The sequence below is a fragment of the Aquarana catesbeiana genome, linkage group LG04 (assembly GCF_042186555.1).
Source record: "Aquarana catesbeiana isolate 2022-GZ linkage group LG04, ASM4218655v1, whole genome shotgun sequence".
Classification (NCBI taxonomy): Eukaryota; Metazoa; Chordata; class Amphibia; order Anura; family Ranidae; genus Aquarana; species Aquarana catesbeiana.
The window spans coordinates 615,451,917-615,468,942 of record NC_133327.1 but is presented as its reverse complement, the minus strand read 5'-3'; the positions used below and the strand labels follow the sequence as shown (position 1 = coordinate 615,468,942).

The 17,026-nt window shown below is 40.3% G+C and overlaps 1 protein-coding gene across 2 annotated transcripts in view; it reads left to right on the top strand.

Annotated features, from left to right (window-relative positions):
- The window catches only part of SNAP25 (synaptosome associated protein 25), a 181,455-nt gene that overhangs the window by 129,531 nt on the left and 34,898 nt on the right, over positions 1-17,026 (top strand). The gene's annotated exons all lie outside the window — the stretch shown is intronic.

Genomic DNA, 17,026 nt, shown 5'->3' with positions numbered 1-17,026 from the left:
AGGTCCCCTAGAATCTTTCATTCATTTTGTAATCAGTAAAACACACATAACAACCCATTCCATAAAAACAGGTGGATGACCCACAATTTTACTGTCCCCTGACCTCCCACCTAAAATATAACCGGTAGCTAAAGGAGGTCTTACACATGCCACAACCAAGGCATTTTGCTTTGCAGGCACAATGAGAACTCGGCTTGTTGAACTTGCCAGTTGAAGTCGAATGCTTCACTTGTGGCTGTGGCACGGTATCTCAATACAAGATCCAGCTTTGGCTGAAAGAAACCCCATCTGCTCTATTTCCCCCTTCTAAAAGTTATCTACTGCAGGTTACTTTTCAGAGCAGTGGTAGAGACTGCTGCCTGCCTAAGTGAGATCTTAGAAGATTAGAGTTAAAGAGGAATTCTGGGTATGCATATTTAACACATAGTTACACGGGCTTAGCTTCGACCAATGTATGTATATACCTTACCTGGTTGATGCCCCTGGAAGCTGGAAATAGACACTGCTACTCCAATGATCCCTACTTGTGCCAAGTGGCTGCCCTGCTGCATTGTGAACACAGGAGGTGCAGGACAGGTGCCAGTCAGAGAATACCTTGCAATTTCTAAATAAATGGAAAGCATTCTCTAATTGGACGAGATGTGGATTATGACATCACTGTCCCACCTCTCCACCTCATCCAATGAGAGAACGCTTTGCATTCTTTCAGAAGATGCAAAGCATTCTCCTAATGGTGCCCATGCTGAGCGGCCATCCTCCTATGTTCAGAATACAGAAGGCGAGCTGATTAGCACTGGACCTGGAAGGAAGTGGAGTTAATTGGAATAGTGGTGTCTGCTTCTGTGATTTCCAGATTGCAGGGGCATCGGCCAGGTATGGTATATACATAGTTACATTGCATCAAGCTGGACCAAAGTAACTACTATATGTAAAATATCCATACCTGAAACTCCTCTTTAAAAGAATACACAACTGAATTACGTTGTATTTTTTATCTATGTCTGGAATCCGGTATGACCTGGATTATATGTGGAGATCAGGGGTTTTGACTTTACATGATTACCCATCAAAGGTTTTCACCTAAATACAGTGACTGGTTTCAGTAAAACATTGAGCATAAAGAAATACAGCATGTGCGATGTTACTACAACCTTGGCCGTTCTGTTGACCACACTTCTCACTTCCAAAATACTGGAGAGCAAAACTAGTGGAACTCTGCATTAGCAAATGTATCTTTTCATTTTTTTTTATTTAAAAAATATATATATTTACTAAAAATCATAATAAACTAGCAAATGTTACATAATCACCCAACTGTAAACCCTCGTAATCTGTTACAAAGTAAACAATGTATTTATATTCAGAACAAGTAAATTGCCAATGAATATGCAAATGGTCATTATTTATATAATTGCTGGAGAGAATGAATCATACCCATGGCTAACAGAGGGGTTTGTCTCACTTATCACAGAATACAATTACACAAATTGGCAATAATTCACACTGTTTATTCTCTACCCTTAGCATTATCGTATCATGTCACATGCTGTTCCAGATGACAGCGCAGAAGCCATCTTGTGTATTCAGTGCATTACCAGCAGTGAAGTGTACGGGGCAATTATTGGATCTTTAACCTAAATTACATGTTTATAGATTATATTATAAATAATATTAACATTATAAAATTATAAATGATATTAATTGTTTCTGTTCTGAAAAATACTACATCTTCTGATAGGAGGCATTGCACTAGTGTACGCCATACATAAATAAAAGATGTAGCTGGTAATAAAGCCAAGTGAGTAATTGATGCTTGTTCATGTGACTGTCCAGAGATGAGTAAATATATGGTAAACCCTCAGTTTAATTGACACTGGTCAATACAATGGAGCACTTAGCAGCGTCACTAAAAGCTTCATTTTTCCTTTCTGTTAAATTATTCAGAATCCGAAAGAAGTCGTTATATCATCAGAATACCGAGAAAGGCAGTTTTCAGCCTGCTCTGTATTGTGGTATTTGAAATACGATTCACAGCAGAATCTAAACAATGCAGTGTAGTTTTACTAGCCGGAATAATAAAATGAAAAGTGACTTATAATATTACTTAAAGAAATCTAGTTAAAAGTTTAGCAACCTTCAATGTCAATATAGCATTTTCCTGCACATGGCTAGATTTCTCCAGCAGGAATAAGTTCCCAATCAGGCCTTTAGTTAAACACCTTGCTACTCCCAAAACATCCTTTTATATAAGCTGGTATCATGCAGTTATTGTAGTGAAAACTAATATTAGTATGCTAGCACCATTGAAGACATCATACTGCCTGCTTTATATGCACAAGTACATTTTTACCATCAAACACTAATGCCCCATACACACGGTCAGATTTTCCGACGGAAAATGTGTGATAGGACCTTGTTGTCGGAAATTCCGACCGTGTGTAGGCTCTATCACACATTTTCCATCGGATTTTCCGACACACAAAATTTGAGAGCAGGATATAAAATTTTCCGACAACAAAATCCATTGTCGGAAATTCCGATCGTGTGTACACAAATCCGACGGACAAAGTGCCACGCATGCTCAGAATAAATAAAGAGATGAAAGCTATTGGCCACTGCCCCGTTTATAGTTCCGACGTACGTGTTTTACGTCACCGTGTTTAGAACGATCGGATTTTCTGACAACTTTGTGTGACCATGTGTATGCAAGACAAGTTTGAGCCAACATCCGTCGGAAAAAATCCTAGGATTTTGTTGTCGGAATGTCCGAACAAAGTCCGACCGTGTGTACGGGGCATTACACCAACACCAACAAACAATAGAAAGAAGAGATGGATTTATGTTTCTTGAACTATAGTGGGTCCTATAACATTTCTAAACATCCCCTGGGTATACCTTTCAAATGGTTAACTTGCTAAAGGTAGCCACGCCAGAAAAGACTTGAAGAGGGAAAATATATTCATACTTTGTAAATTTTGGCCTTGATACCTTATGACATGTACACACGAGCGGAAAATTATTGGATGGTTTTTCCGATGGAATTCTGCTCAAGCTTGGCTTGCATACACACGGTCACGCAAAAGTTCGCTGAACCTTCAACCGTCAAGAACGTGGTGACGTACAACACTGCAACACTGCAGCAAGCCGAGAAAATGAAGTTCAATGCTTCCGAGCATGCGTCGAATTGTAAGTAAGCGTAGGAATTTTGCGCGTCGGAATTGGTACAGACGATCGGAACTTCCGATCCGAACTTTTTCCGACCGAAAAATTTAGAACATGCTCCCAATCTTTTGCTGGCTGGAATTCTGCCAGTAAAAGTCCGATGGAGCTTACACACGGTCGCATTTTCCGACCAAAAGCTCTCCTCGGTCTTTTGCTGGCCGAATTTCCGATCGTGTGTACGGGGCATTACCCTTCTTCCCTAGACACATAGTAGTTACCCAGTACATACTAAACTAGTAAGCAATTCCCCAAGTTTCAGTCAGTGTATAGGAACCTTTACTGTATTTACGATGTGTATTTTGGGATGCTATTAAGTTTTGATTACTATATAGGCAGTAATTTTTTGGACTTAAAGGGTAGCTCCACTATCGCGGGGAATAAAATAGTGAATAACACAAATAATACCATAGCATATACAACTGCGACACAATTCATAATGTAACTGAATGTTATTAAAAATGACCTTTCCTTTTTAACCTGCAGCTCTGTAATTTTCTGTAAAATGCAATACAATATGGCTACCTGGAGGCGTTCTCTACACAGATGATTTACAAAATGCCACCTGAAATGTCATTTCCTGTTTATCTAATTGGCTTACTGATTTTCCCAGAAGTCTGCTCTAAGATATAAGTCATATTTTAGGCATCCCTGCAACAAAAAGTATGTTTGTCTTTGTCCATGTTCTAAGTGAATCTAATGGAAGTGTCTTTATAATTACCAGTCAGCCGCTGCACCTTCAGTGTTCTAATTAGGGAAATTGCAGGGTCTGCATCCCTTTAGACATGATTTTCTATTGGGAGTACCTCAAAAAAGTGACAATCTATTTCTTCAGATTAATAAAAGATAGGAATCTGTAGCAAAGTTTGTTAATATCCTTGCAATGTACATACATCACCCAGAGGGAAATGTTTTTTGTTTAACACAAGTGGAGTTACTAATATAATATGATAAAAATATGCAAAGATAAAAATAATCCAAGCATTAACAGCGCTTCCAGAATATCTAAGCATATGCAATTAATGGCATTCAATGAACAATAAAATTGCACACAGACATTGGTCAGTGAGTGGAATTAAAGTCCATAGAAAAGTCCTTAAAATGTGTGTAGTGTTCCGTATCCCATCAGAACCATAGGAAAAGTCACTCAGTTCCTGAATACCGTCACCGATACACCACGTGCACATAAAATCCCCTTTTGTAATGCACTCACTACAAGTAAGGGTCAAATAAGCCTGATGTCTCCACACAATACTGGATGAACTCCTGTCCTTGGATCATAAAAGTTTCTTCATGGAACGACTCAAAAGTGCATCATGCAAAAAACAAAGGGATACTCTGCATAGCGTAATATTGTAATTTTATTAGGAAATATCTCCCACAAACAATATATGCTTACAGGATAAACGAACAAAAACAGCGTGTAATCATTAGCCTGTGCAACACAGAGTATGTCCTCTCACCGCTTCCAGGGATGGTTGGCCGCGATGAGACCCGGGATGACACACACCGTGATTGACAAGAGAGCCGCGTGGTCGCATACTAACGCGTTTCATCATCACGTCCTCTTCGGAGGGCGTGGCCACATGGCACGGATCGCCTGTTAAATACTCAAGGAGTGCGGGTAGTTAACCCTACATGTAATAAGGCACAAACAACATCACGAACATCATCGCAGCTGGCAATGCCCTAAAACAAGCTGCAGCATACACAATGTCATATATATGCAACAGTGTGTGAACTGAATGTAACATAATCACACCTCGTACCTCATACCTCATATATATCGCCACACTCAACAAAATGTTGAAGAATATTCACAGCTGTACTTAACCCTATAAAAACAATTTACAAGCAATACAGTAAAAACTGGGAAAGAGGCTGATGCCAACATGTCCTCACATGTGTAAAAAGCCGTCACCCAGTGAATTGACACAACAACATCCCCATACCAATGCAGTGTCAACACCTGCATCGGCAGGGGGCGGCACCAATATTGTCACATAGTAAAAATTCTATAGTAAATCATCATGTATACATTATTAAAATAAAATATTAACATTACTTATAAAATTATGACACAAAAATGCAGTCTCATAGATAATGGGACTGCAAATGGACCGTCAGAAGGGTATCATAACGATAAACCCCTATAGTAGAATACATAATTAAAACAGACTGCATATTAACCCAGATATTCAATCATTAAATACATAAAAACTATAAATTGATAATTAAAAAAGCCATTCAAATATATAAAGCAGGTCCTAGAACAGAGGGACTAGTAGTCGCTAATAAAGCAATTTAAGTCCAAATCAATGTTCATTCCTATTGGACTGAGTGTATTGGTTAAAGAAATCCATTGGCTTTCTCGTGTGGACAACTCGTGAACAAGGTTGGCTCCCCTCCACATGGAGTGTATCTTGTCTATACCCAAAAACTTCAGTCCAGCTGGGTTCCTGCCATGTTTTTGTCTAAGATGTAGTGAAACACTGTGATCCTTATAACCGATTAAAATGTTATATATGCTCAGAGACCCTTTTTCCCAGTGTTCTTTTGGTCCTGCCAATATACATTAGGCCACAAGGGCACTCTAGAGCATACACAACATAAGTGGATAGACAGGAAATAAAGAAAAGATTAGAAAAAACTGATAAAGAAACTCAAAAGAAAAAACTTAAAAAGTTTCATAGCGATATCAGAAAAAGCTCCATTTACCTTTGGCAAAATATGGACACGCCACTTGTATCTTCTAAAGGTATGATGGAGAATAATCCATCTCCCAGTGATTATTTGATCAATAATGGGAATAGCTCTAATACAACAGAACCCCCTGTAAAGGCTTTAAAAAGAGATCCTAGACCAATGCCGACAACCCAGAATAACAGAGGGAGGGGCAACAAACAACACACCAGAGACAAGAATAATGTTTTTTCCCAGCCCATGAACCCCCCTAATAATTCAGGGTATAATGGTACGCATTTGGTGAATACACAGAATCGCTATGAACCTTTGGAAAACATGGGGAATGACTACAATTTCCAATCTCCATGACCCCCTCCTTTTTTAGGGAGAGGCATAAGAGGTCATCCCAGAGGACGTGGTCGAGGGAACCGTCCCTGGAGAGGCCATCTATCGCGACCTTATTTCCCACCCAATACACAGGAATGGTGGAATCTTCCAGGGTGGGAGAAACCATTTAGCTCACTAACTTATTTATGAGTGAGTGGGAAGACAAATGGATTTATGGTAGAAAGAGGAAAGAACTTATTTTTTACCAACGCTACATTGACGACCTGTTTTTTATTTGGCAGGGATCAGAGGCCTCACTGATTGAGTTTTCAGAATGGTTGAACACTAATACCAACAACATTAAATTGGAGTTTAGTTGGAATAACGAACAAATCAATTACTTATTGCTCACCAAAGCCCATATTTAAAACCTACTAACCGCAATAGTTATATTCCTATCAACAGTGGACACCATCCACCATGGCTACGTATCATTCCAAAGGGTCAGTTCATGCAAATTCGCAGGAATCGCTCTTTGGATGCAGATTATGCCGTACAAGCACAGCAGATATGGAATTTTTTGTGGAAAAAGGTTACAACCCTCAACATCTGGACAAGGTTATTCATGAGGTGGGTGCTGTTACACAGGATTCTTGCCTGGAGGTTAAGACAAAGCTCAAAGATAATAAACATGAATGGAGCTTTATTAGTAACTTCCATGAACAATTTAGAGATGTTGAATCCATTTTTAAGAGACACTGGAGTGTTGTGAGAATGGAAAAGGCTTTGAGTAAAGCCCTTCCAGAGGTTCTTCCCTTTATATATAGAAGGACAGCCTCTTTTGGTGACAGAGTGGTCAAAAAGGTTTTGGACCGAGCTGGCTTTTATGCCTGTAGGAAGTGTAAGGCATGTCAGCAAGTTAACACCCATATCAGAGGTCTAAGTAGATTCAGATCTACGGCCAATGGTATGGAGTTTGAAGTTAAGGAATTTATTTCCTGTCTATCCACTCATGTTGTGTGTGCCCTTGTGGCCTAATGTATATTGGTAGGACCAAAAGAACACTGGGCAAAAGGGTCTCTGAGCATATATATAACATTTTAATTGGTTATAAGGATCACAGTGTTTCACTACATTTTAGACAAAAACATGGCAGAAATCCAACTGGACTGAAGTTTTGGGGGATAGACAAGATACACCCTATGTGGAGGGATGCCAACCTTGCTCACGAGTTGTCCAAATGAGAAAGCCAATGGATTTTTTTAACCAATACACTCAGTCCGAACAGAATGAACATTGATTTGGACTTAAATTTGCAGTCCCATTATCTATGAGACTGCATTTTGTGTCATAATTTTATATGTAATGTTAATATTCTATTAATGTATATATGATGATTCACTATAGAATTTATACTATGTGACAATACTGGTGCCACCCCTGCCGATGCAGGTGTTGTCACTGCATTGGTACGGGGATGTAGTTGTGCCAATCCACTGGGTGGCGGCTTTTTACACATGTGAGGACGTGTTGGCATCAGCCTTTTTCCCAGTTTTTACTATATTGCTTGTAAATTGTTTCTATAAGGTTAGGTACAGCTGTGAATACTCAACATTGCAACATTTTGTCGAGTCTGGGCGATATATGAGGTACGAGGTGTGATTATGTTACGTTCAGTTCACACGCTGTTGCATATATATGACATTGTGTATGCTGCAGCTTGTTATCGGGCATTGCCAGCCGCGGAAATGTTTATGATGTTGTTTGTGCCTCATTACATGTAGGGTTAACTACCCGCCCTCCTTGAGTATTTAACAGGTGAGCCATGCCGTGTGGCCACGTCCCCTGCAGATGTGACGACAAAACGCGTTAGGCATGACCACGCGGCTCTCTTGTCAATCACGGTGTGTGTCATCCCGGGTCTCATCGCGGCCAACCATTCCAGTAAGCAGTGAGAAGACATACGCTGTGTTGCACAGGCTAATGATTACACGCTGTTATTGTTTGTTTATCCTGTAAGCATATATTGTTCATGGGGGATATTACCTAATAAAATTACAGTATTATGCTATGCGAAGTATCCCTTTGTTTTTTGCATGATGCACATTTGAGCCGTTCCATGAAGGAACTTTTATGATCCAAGGACAGAAGTTCATCCAGTATTGTGTGGAGATATTATTTGACCCTTACTTGTGGTGAGTGCCTTACCAAAGGGGATTTTATGTGCACGCGGTGTATCGGTGACGGTATTCAGGAACTGAGTGACTTCTCAGTTCCTGAATACTGTCACCGATCTCAGTTCTGATGGGATACGGAACACTACACACATTATAAGGTCTTTTCTATGGACTTTAGTTCCACTCACTGACCAATGTCTGTGTGCAATTTTATTATTCATTGAATGCCATTAATTGCACTGAATACACTTAGATATTTTGGAAGCGCTGTTAATGCTGGGATTATTTTTATCTATATTTTGATCACTTTTACTCAATATAAAAGCAGCGATAGTGCATCAATTCTGTCTATCTTTTTGAGCGTTGGGGTCAGTAACACTTATGCTCTGTACACACGGTCGGACATTGATCGGACATTCCAACATCAAAATTCATGGATTTTTTCCGACGGATGTTGGCTCAAACTTATCTTGCATACACACGGTCACACAAAGTTGTCGGAAAATCCAATCGTTCTGAACGCGGTGACGTAAAACACGTACGTCGGGACTATAAACGGGGCAGTAGCCAATAGCTTTCGTCTCTTAATTTATTCTGAGCATGCGTGGCACTTTGTGCGTCGGATTTGTGTACACACGATCGGAATTTCTGACAAACGGATTTTGTTGTCGGAAAATTTTATAGCAAGCGCTCAAACTTTGTGTGACGGAAATTCCGATGGAAAATGTGTGATGGAGCCCACACACGGTCGGAATTTCCGACAACAAGGTCCTATCACACATTTTCCATCGGAAAATCCAACCGTGTGTACAGGGCATTAGTGTGACTGATATTTTTTAAGATTATTAATATAATATAAATATACATTTTCACAAGTTTTAGATGTTAAACTTTACCTAAAAATGATTAACACTTTGAATGGGTCAAGTTACTGGGCACCTGTGGCTGCTCTAGCTGCAAGTACATGATGTGTGTGTACAAGCACCACCATTCCCTGCCTGCAGTATTACATTTTGTATGGCACCTATTTTACCTAGATACTATATTTTATTGAAAATCAAGCAGGACTCTTCCTGGTCATTGTACTACCCCCCCCCCCCCCTTCCTGCTTTTCTCATCCTTCTCTTTGCACTTGTATTACAATGCTGGCACATAGTGATGCTGTGGCTTTTGCTGGATAAAATATGCACCATAAATAATGTAGCAAGATACAAAAAACCTTTTCCTATGGGAAATAACATGAGCACTAACCTTAGCCGACCCTATATCTGGCAGAAAAAAACATGGAACTAAAATTCAGACTTATTAAAAAAAATAAGTAACCAACAGCAGTCAGGAACTAATTTGCTAAAAAGAACTGTTTTTTTTTAAACCTAAACTTAATGGACTCACACACATACAGTGAGATCAACACACATCCATACATAATTACTTATGAATCTAAAAATATTATACAGTGAGGGAAAAAAGTATTTGATCCCCTGCTGATTTTGTACGTTTGCCCACTGACAAAAAAATGATCAGTCTATAATTTTAATGGTAGGTTTTCTTTTAACAGTGAGAGACAGAATAACAACAAAAATCTAGAAAAAAGCAACTAAAAAAAGTTATAAATTGATATGCATTTTAATAAGTGAAATAAGTATTTGATCCCCTATTAATCAGCAAGATTTCTGGCTCCCAAGAGTCTATACAAATAAGGAGCTGAGATTAGGAGCACTCTTCTAAAGGGAGTGCTCCTAATCGCAGCTTGTTACCTTTATAAAATACACCTGTACACAGAAGCAATCAATCAGATTCCAATTTCTCCATCATGGCCAAGACCAAAAAGCTGTCCAAGGATGTCAGGGACAAGATTGAAGACCTACACAAGGCTGGAATGGGCTACAAGACCATCGCCAAGCAGGTTGGTGAGAGGGTGACAACAGTTGGTACGATTATTCGCAGATAGAAGAAACACAAAATAACTGCCAATCTCCCTCGGTCTGGGGTTTCCATGCAAGATCTCACCTCGTGGAGTTTCGATGATCATGAGAAAGATGAGGAATCAGCCCAGAACTACATGGGAGAATCTTGTAAATGTTCTCAAAGGAGACGGGACCATAGTCACCAAAAAACAATTGGTAACGCACTACGCCGTGAAGGAATGAAATCCTGCAGCACCCGCAAGGTCCCCCTGCTCAAGAAAGCACATGTACAGGTCTGTCTGGAGTTTGCTAATGAAAATCTGAATGATTCAGAGGAGAACAGGGTGAAAGTGTTGTGGTCAGATGAGACCAAAATCGAGCTCTTTGGCATCAACTGAACTTGCCGTGTTTGGAGGAGGAGGAATGCTGCCTATGACCCCAAGAACACCATCCCTACCGTCAAACATAGAAGTGGAAACTTGCTTTGGGGTGTTTTTCTGCTAAGGGGACAGGACAACTTTACTGCATCAAAGTGACGATGGACTGGGCCATGCATCATTAAATCTTAGGTGAGAACCTCCTTCCCTCAGCCAGGGCAAAAAATGGGTCATGGATGGGTATTCCAGCATGACAATTACCCAAAACACACAGCCAAGGCAACAAAGGAGTGGCTCAAGAAGAAGCACATTAAGGTCCTGGAGTGGCTTAGCCAGTCTCCAAACCTTAATCCCACAGAAAATATGTAAAGGGAGCTGAAGGTTCGAGTTACCAAACATCAGCCTCGAAACCTTAAAGACTTGGAGAGGATCTGCAATGAGGAGTGGGACAAAATCCCTCCTGAGATGTGTGCAAACCTGGTGGCCAACTACAAGAAACATCTGACCTCTGTGATTGCCAACAAGGGTTTTGCCACCAAGTACTAAGTCATGTTTTACCAAAGGGTCAAATACTTTTTTTATACATTAAAATGCAAATCAATTATAAATGCGTTATTCTAGATATTTTTGTTGTTGTTTTATCTCTCCCTGTTAAAATAAAACTACCATTAATAATATAGACTGATCATTTCTTTGTCAGTGGGCAAACATACAAAATCAGCAGGAGGACCAAATACTTTTTTTCCCTCACTGTAGTCATTTTAGGATGACTATAATATATCTTTTACATGCTTAATCCAATGAAATATTTTCTGTTATTGGAACATGATATACATGCCATACAGAGAGCTTTGGTGTTATACAACCTGCTTTAGTCTGCTAATGGTACAAATTTACTGTCATGTAGGGGAAACAGTAGTTTAAAGAAGACTTTTACCGTGGAAGTTATGTCTAAAGGAGGCAAGCAAAGGACAATGGACTAATCACCAGCTTGTAGTCCCTGCAGCTGATCTTTCCCTATTACTGACTTATGTCTTTTTCCACACTGTGTCTCATGGTGGAGTAGGCCATTTTGGTAGAGGCATGGTTTTGCTTCTTCATATCAAAACTGCTCCCCTAATGACTGGTGATCTGATAACTGAAGGGTAATGACCAGGAATCCATAGGAGAGGAGGATGAACCACCAAATTACAGAATGAATGAAGCAGGATGAGCTTTGCATTGCAGATCCTCAGATACAGCTTCCTCTCTAGTAAGAACAGTAAGCAGCACAGTAGTGGCTTCACCAACTCTCACTTCAAATTGAAAATTCTGCCTTCCTGAACCTTATTTGCATCCTTAATGTATTTATCCCCCCCCCTTTCTTTTCTTTCTTCAATACTGTACTTATATAATCCCTCAGACCTTTCACCATTTTTGTTGCCCCTCTCGGGGTTTGTTATATCCCATCAATATCTTTTTATTAGTGAGGTCTCTAGAGCTGGACACAGTATTCTAAATGAGGTCTAACTAAAGATCTTTATATGAAAATCAGGACCTATGTCCTCCTGCTGCTGACCTCTCTAGTGGTGTACCCTAGAATTCTATTCACTTTCCCCACTGCCAGGCCACCTGTGTGGTCAATTTGGAATAACCTGAAATAAGCACCCCAAGTCCCTTTCCTCTGTAGTTCTGGCCAACACTATACTGCCAATATTGTATGCTATCAGTTGGTTCTTTTTCCCTAGGCGCATTATATTTTTTATTTTATTTTTTGCTGAATATTTAATTCTCTGCTTACAGAACTTTTTGTTTATGCTGGTTATGCCACATGTGTGAACAAGGACTCTTATATATTTCCCCTTGTTGTTCCCACTCCTCAAACCAAGTGATAACAATCAATCATAGTTTCACACTCAAAAGTCATCTTTTCATAAAGGTGTGCAATCTTTATTCACATCATCTCTGAACCAACACGTGAACTGCTACTACATCCAGAACCAAATAGCGCTTATGGTAGCCATTCATTTTCCTTATAGACTGTAAGCTTACAAGGGCAGGGTTTCTAAGCTCACCAGTACTCATGCTTGTTCTCGCATTGTAAGGTTTTTTATTCAAATACTTTTTTTATTGATTTTTTTTTTACAATTTACAGAACTAACAAAACAAAAACACTACTAAATACAATACAGGTCCATTAAACATATGATATTACTAAAAAAAAATGAAAAAAGAAATGTTGGACTGCTGTTTCTGCTGCATTGACCAATCTTCCAGCAATGGCAATTCATGTTACAGAGACCTCCAGGAATATCAGTCCTATTTTTTTTAAATCAAATCCTTTTTATTATTTTATATGAAAACGACATTGACACAATACAGACAAAACCACAAAAATAGAAATCACACTAAACCCCCCCCCCCCCAGAAAAAAAAAACCCCAAACCACTTCCCTTCAACAAGCCCCGCCAACCCCCCATCCACCCCCCCCCTCTACTCACTCGGAGTATATATGACACACAAAAAAAAAGAATAACAATATCCAGCATTACAAAGTACACAGTACACATTGGTTGACATGATACCTAAGTCATAGATTGAAGCCATCTAGACCAGATAACATCAAACTTATTCAGGGAGTTCCTTAGGGAATATGTATACTTTTCAAAATAATGATCCTATTGAGATCTACAATCCAATCAGACACAGTCAGTGGATGTGGAGAGGTCCACTTAAGAGCAATCTGTCTACGGGCAACAAAAAGTGCACGCCTTATAGTATTACCAATAGGGGAGGTATAGCTAGAGGTATCCCAGTAACCCAATATACATATAAGCGGTACCAATCACCTCCACACAGTATCTTTGAAGTTTTGGACATCACCACAAAAGATCTATTAATGTACCTGTGTTACCGCATCTAGCACAGGCTGGCTCAGATTTCAGTCCAATTGCACAGAGAAACTGCAGAGTTCTATAGACCCTATGGAGAATAAAAATCTGGGTCAGTCTGTGTGATGGAGAAAGAGACACCCTGGACGGGGACCGGAGGACATTGTCCCAAATCTCCTCAGAGATGGGACCAATATCTTTCTCCCAGCCAGCCCAAGAACGGATGGGGAAGTTCAATAGAAACCCATCTGACAGTACCCTATAAGTCCCCAAGGTAAGACCCTTTGTTGACCCTGCCTGTACTATTTTATCTAAGACAGGGATAGAGGGGAAAAATATCTTAGCAGAAGAAAACTGAGCATGTAGAGCATGTCTTAATAGAAGGAATTGGTAACCAGTTGGATTCTACAGAGAACTCTCCCCTCAGATCTTCAAAGGATTTAAGTATACCATTATGATATAGCTGAGCTAAAGTAGTTATTCCTAATTTTGCCCATCTCTGAAAGCCTCTAAGAGCCGAAATTTGAGAAAGTCTATCATTTTCCCATATGAGAGTGTATCTAGTGGGATATGAGACACCCAACATTTTTTTAACTGTATCCCATACTTTAAGGATTAACATACAAGTAGGCATATCAGCAAGCGAGACACCCCCTCTTGCACCAGGACAAAGAGTGGAGACCGACCCTTAAATGCAAACAAAAATAATCGTCAAGCAGGAAAGGATATCTGTTCAGACTTCCATCCGGCAAAATGCTGTATTTGGGAGGCGAGAAAATATAGCCTTGGATTAGGAACTGCCAGGCCACTGGCATTTGTGGGATGCTGTAAAGTCTCCCCTTTGATATAAGGGGTTTTGTTCTGCCATATTAATCACCTAAATATAGTGTTTATCTTAATAAAGATGCAGATAGGTATCCAAATCAGGGCATTATGTAAAAAATAGAGGAGCTGAGGCATATCATTTTTATTAAATTGATACAACCTATTAGCGATAAAGGGAGCTTAGTCCATGTTTTACTCTGATTTTGAAATCTAATAAGTAATGGAAATATATTATCTACAATATATGACTGTGGGGAGTCCGACATAGTTATACCCAAGTATCTTATAGATGATGCAACCTTAAAATGAGAAAGTATAGGTGGTAGTGGATCCGGAAGGGGGGTCTAAAGGCATCAACATAGACTTCTCCCAGTTTATACCTAGACTGGAAAACCTTCCAAACTCCTTAAGGCCCCTTTCACACTGGAGCGGTTTTCAGGCGGTATTGCGCTAAAAATACCGCCTGAAAACCGCCCCTAAACAGCCTCCGCTGTTTGTTCAGTGTGAAAGCCCGAGGGCTTTCACACTGAAGCGGTGCGCTCGCAGGACGGTAAAAAAAGTCCTGCGAGCCGCTTCTTTGGAGCGGGGAAGGAGCGGTGTATTCACCGCTCCTAAACCACTCCTGCCCATTGAAATCAATGGGACAGCGCGGCTATACCGCGGTAATACCGCGGCTATAGCTGCGCTGTACGAGCGGATTTAACCCTTTTTCGGCCGCCAGCGGGGGTTAAAACCGAACCACTAGCGGCCGAATACCGCTGCAAGAACGACGGTACAGCAGCGCTAAAAATAGCGCTGTTGTACCGCCGACGCCCCCACCGCCCCAGTGTGAAAGGGGCCTAACGTGTTCCATTACTACCAGCAGGGATGAACAGACATTAGACATGAAAAGGAGAAGATCATCCGCATATAGCAATATCTTTTCCTTCATGTCTCCCCTAATCAGACCAGTAACATCAGGAGAGGCCCGTATAAGACATGCCAAAGGCTCTATGGCCAGGGCAAAAAGCAGGGGAGACAACGGACACCCCTGCCTAGTGCCCCGGAAAAGTCTGAAACTAGGAATTGAAAGCCATTCAACCACTTACAAAAGTCCTATTACACACTTTTTTGTCATAAGTAAAAAAGACATACCTTACCCCCCAAACCCTTCAGTTACTTAATTTACAAACTGATGAAATAGAACCCCATTAACAACCACACTCTGGTATGTTTTCTTGCTCTTTGCTCCCCCTATAATTCCCCCTTTGCTCCCTTTGCATTCACACCTCAGTCGCAGCTACATAAAAGGTTATGCAGGGAGGTGGGGGGAGAACAAAGAAGCTGAGCCAGCACAGGCAGTAATTTAACAATGCTAGAAGAGAAGAGAACTATGCCATGCAAGGAAAGAGGGTGCTGTTCTAGGTAATTGACATCCCTGAAGTAGTCAAACTTGCCAGCAAGTTCACAGGCACATTGCAAATAAATAAGAAATGTTTATTGAGAAGAAAAATGCTGTAAATAAGGATTTAATTATTGTGTGCTTTTATCAGCAAAAAAAGGAAAACGGAATGGCGGGACTTTATATGAAACATGCATTCCAGGAGATAACAACTTAAAACCATGAATGGGTTTTTACTATTATTATGAACCATGTCAATATTATTTTTACTTTGGTTATAATTTATATATCGATAAATCATTTAATGCCAATTGATGTTACGTTATGCTTCCATGCAATGTGTTTTGGTTCTGCTATATTGGTTACTTCCCACGTTCATGGGTTTAAGTTTTTATCTCTTGGAGTGCATGTTTCATATAAAGTCCCGCCATTCCGTTTTCCTTTTTTCGTTCAAATTATTGGGGATGGAGACGCTTGGTTCTACCCACCTGGCGTCTCATGCAAAGTCCCACCTTGTTGCTCTGTTTTGCTTTTATCAGCAATCTTTTAGGTTGATGACAGGGTCTCTATAAAGGTTAAATCTTAGCTATACCAGCATTTCTGAAAGTCTGTATTTTTATAAGACTAGGCACATTCCCTATATGACAATGCTTGGCCTTGCTCATTTAGACCCAGATAAACACAGAACGCTTCTTGAAGCTCCACTGGATTGACCCGGTGATTCAAAACCAGCTAGCTTCAGCTCCCAAAGGGCTTGTCTTGCCAGATCATCAACTGTGAAAAAAGAAGAAGATGGAAGTGCACACCGAAAAGCCGCCCAGTTTCAATTGCTACAGGAAAACTTCAGCTTTCCCTCCTCCCAAGGCATGCCCCTCTAATGTGTTTCACCCACTCATGGGCCACGATTAACCCATGATTGGGTGAAACACATTAGAGGGACATGGCTTGGGAGGAGGCAAAATTGAAATCTTTCTGTCACATATAAAACTGGGTGTTTTTTGGTGTGCACTTCCATCTTTCCTTTTTTCACAGTGCTTGGGCTTGGCAGTAGACTGCTGAGGCACTGAGCACTGCAGTATGAGATGAGAGATGGAGTTTTCATGCTGGCTGCAGTTGGGACACATACTAATGGTAAGATGTGGCAGTGGAGAGTGGCTGTTGCAGATGTATTTTACTTTGGAACCACATGACAGGTGGCCATTAAAGTGTCCTGCAGTGATGTGGGAGTTGTTGGGAGGAACAACAGAGCTTAGTTAGA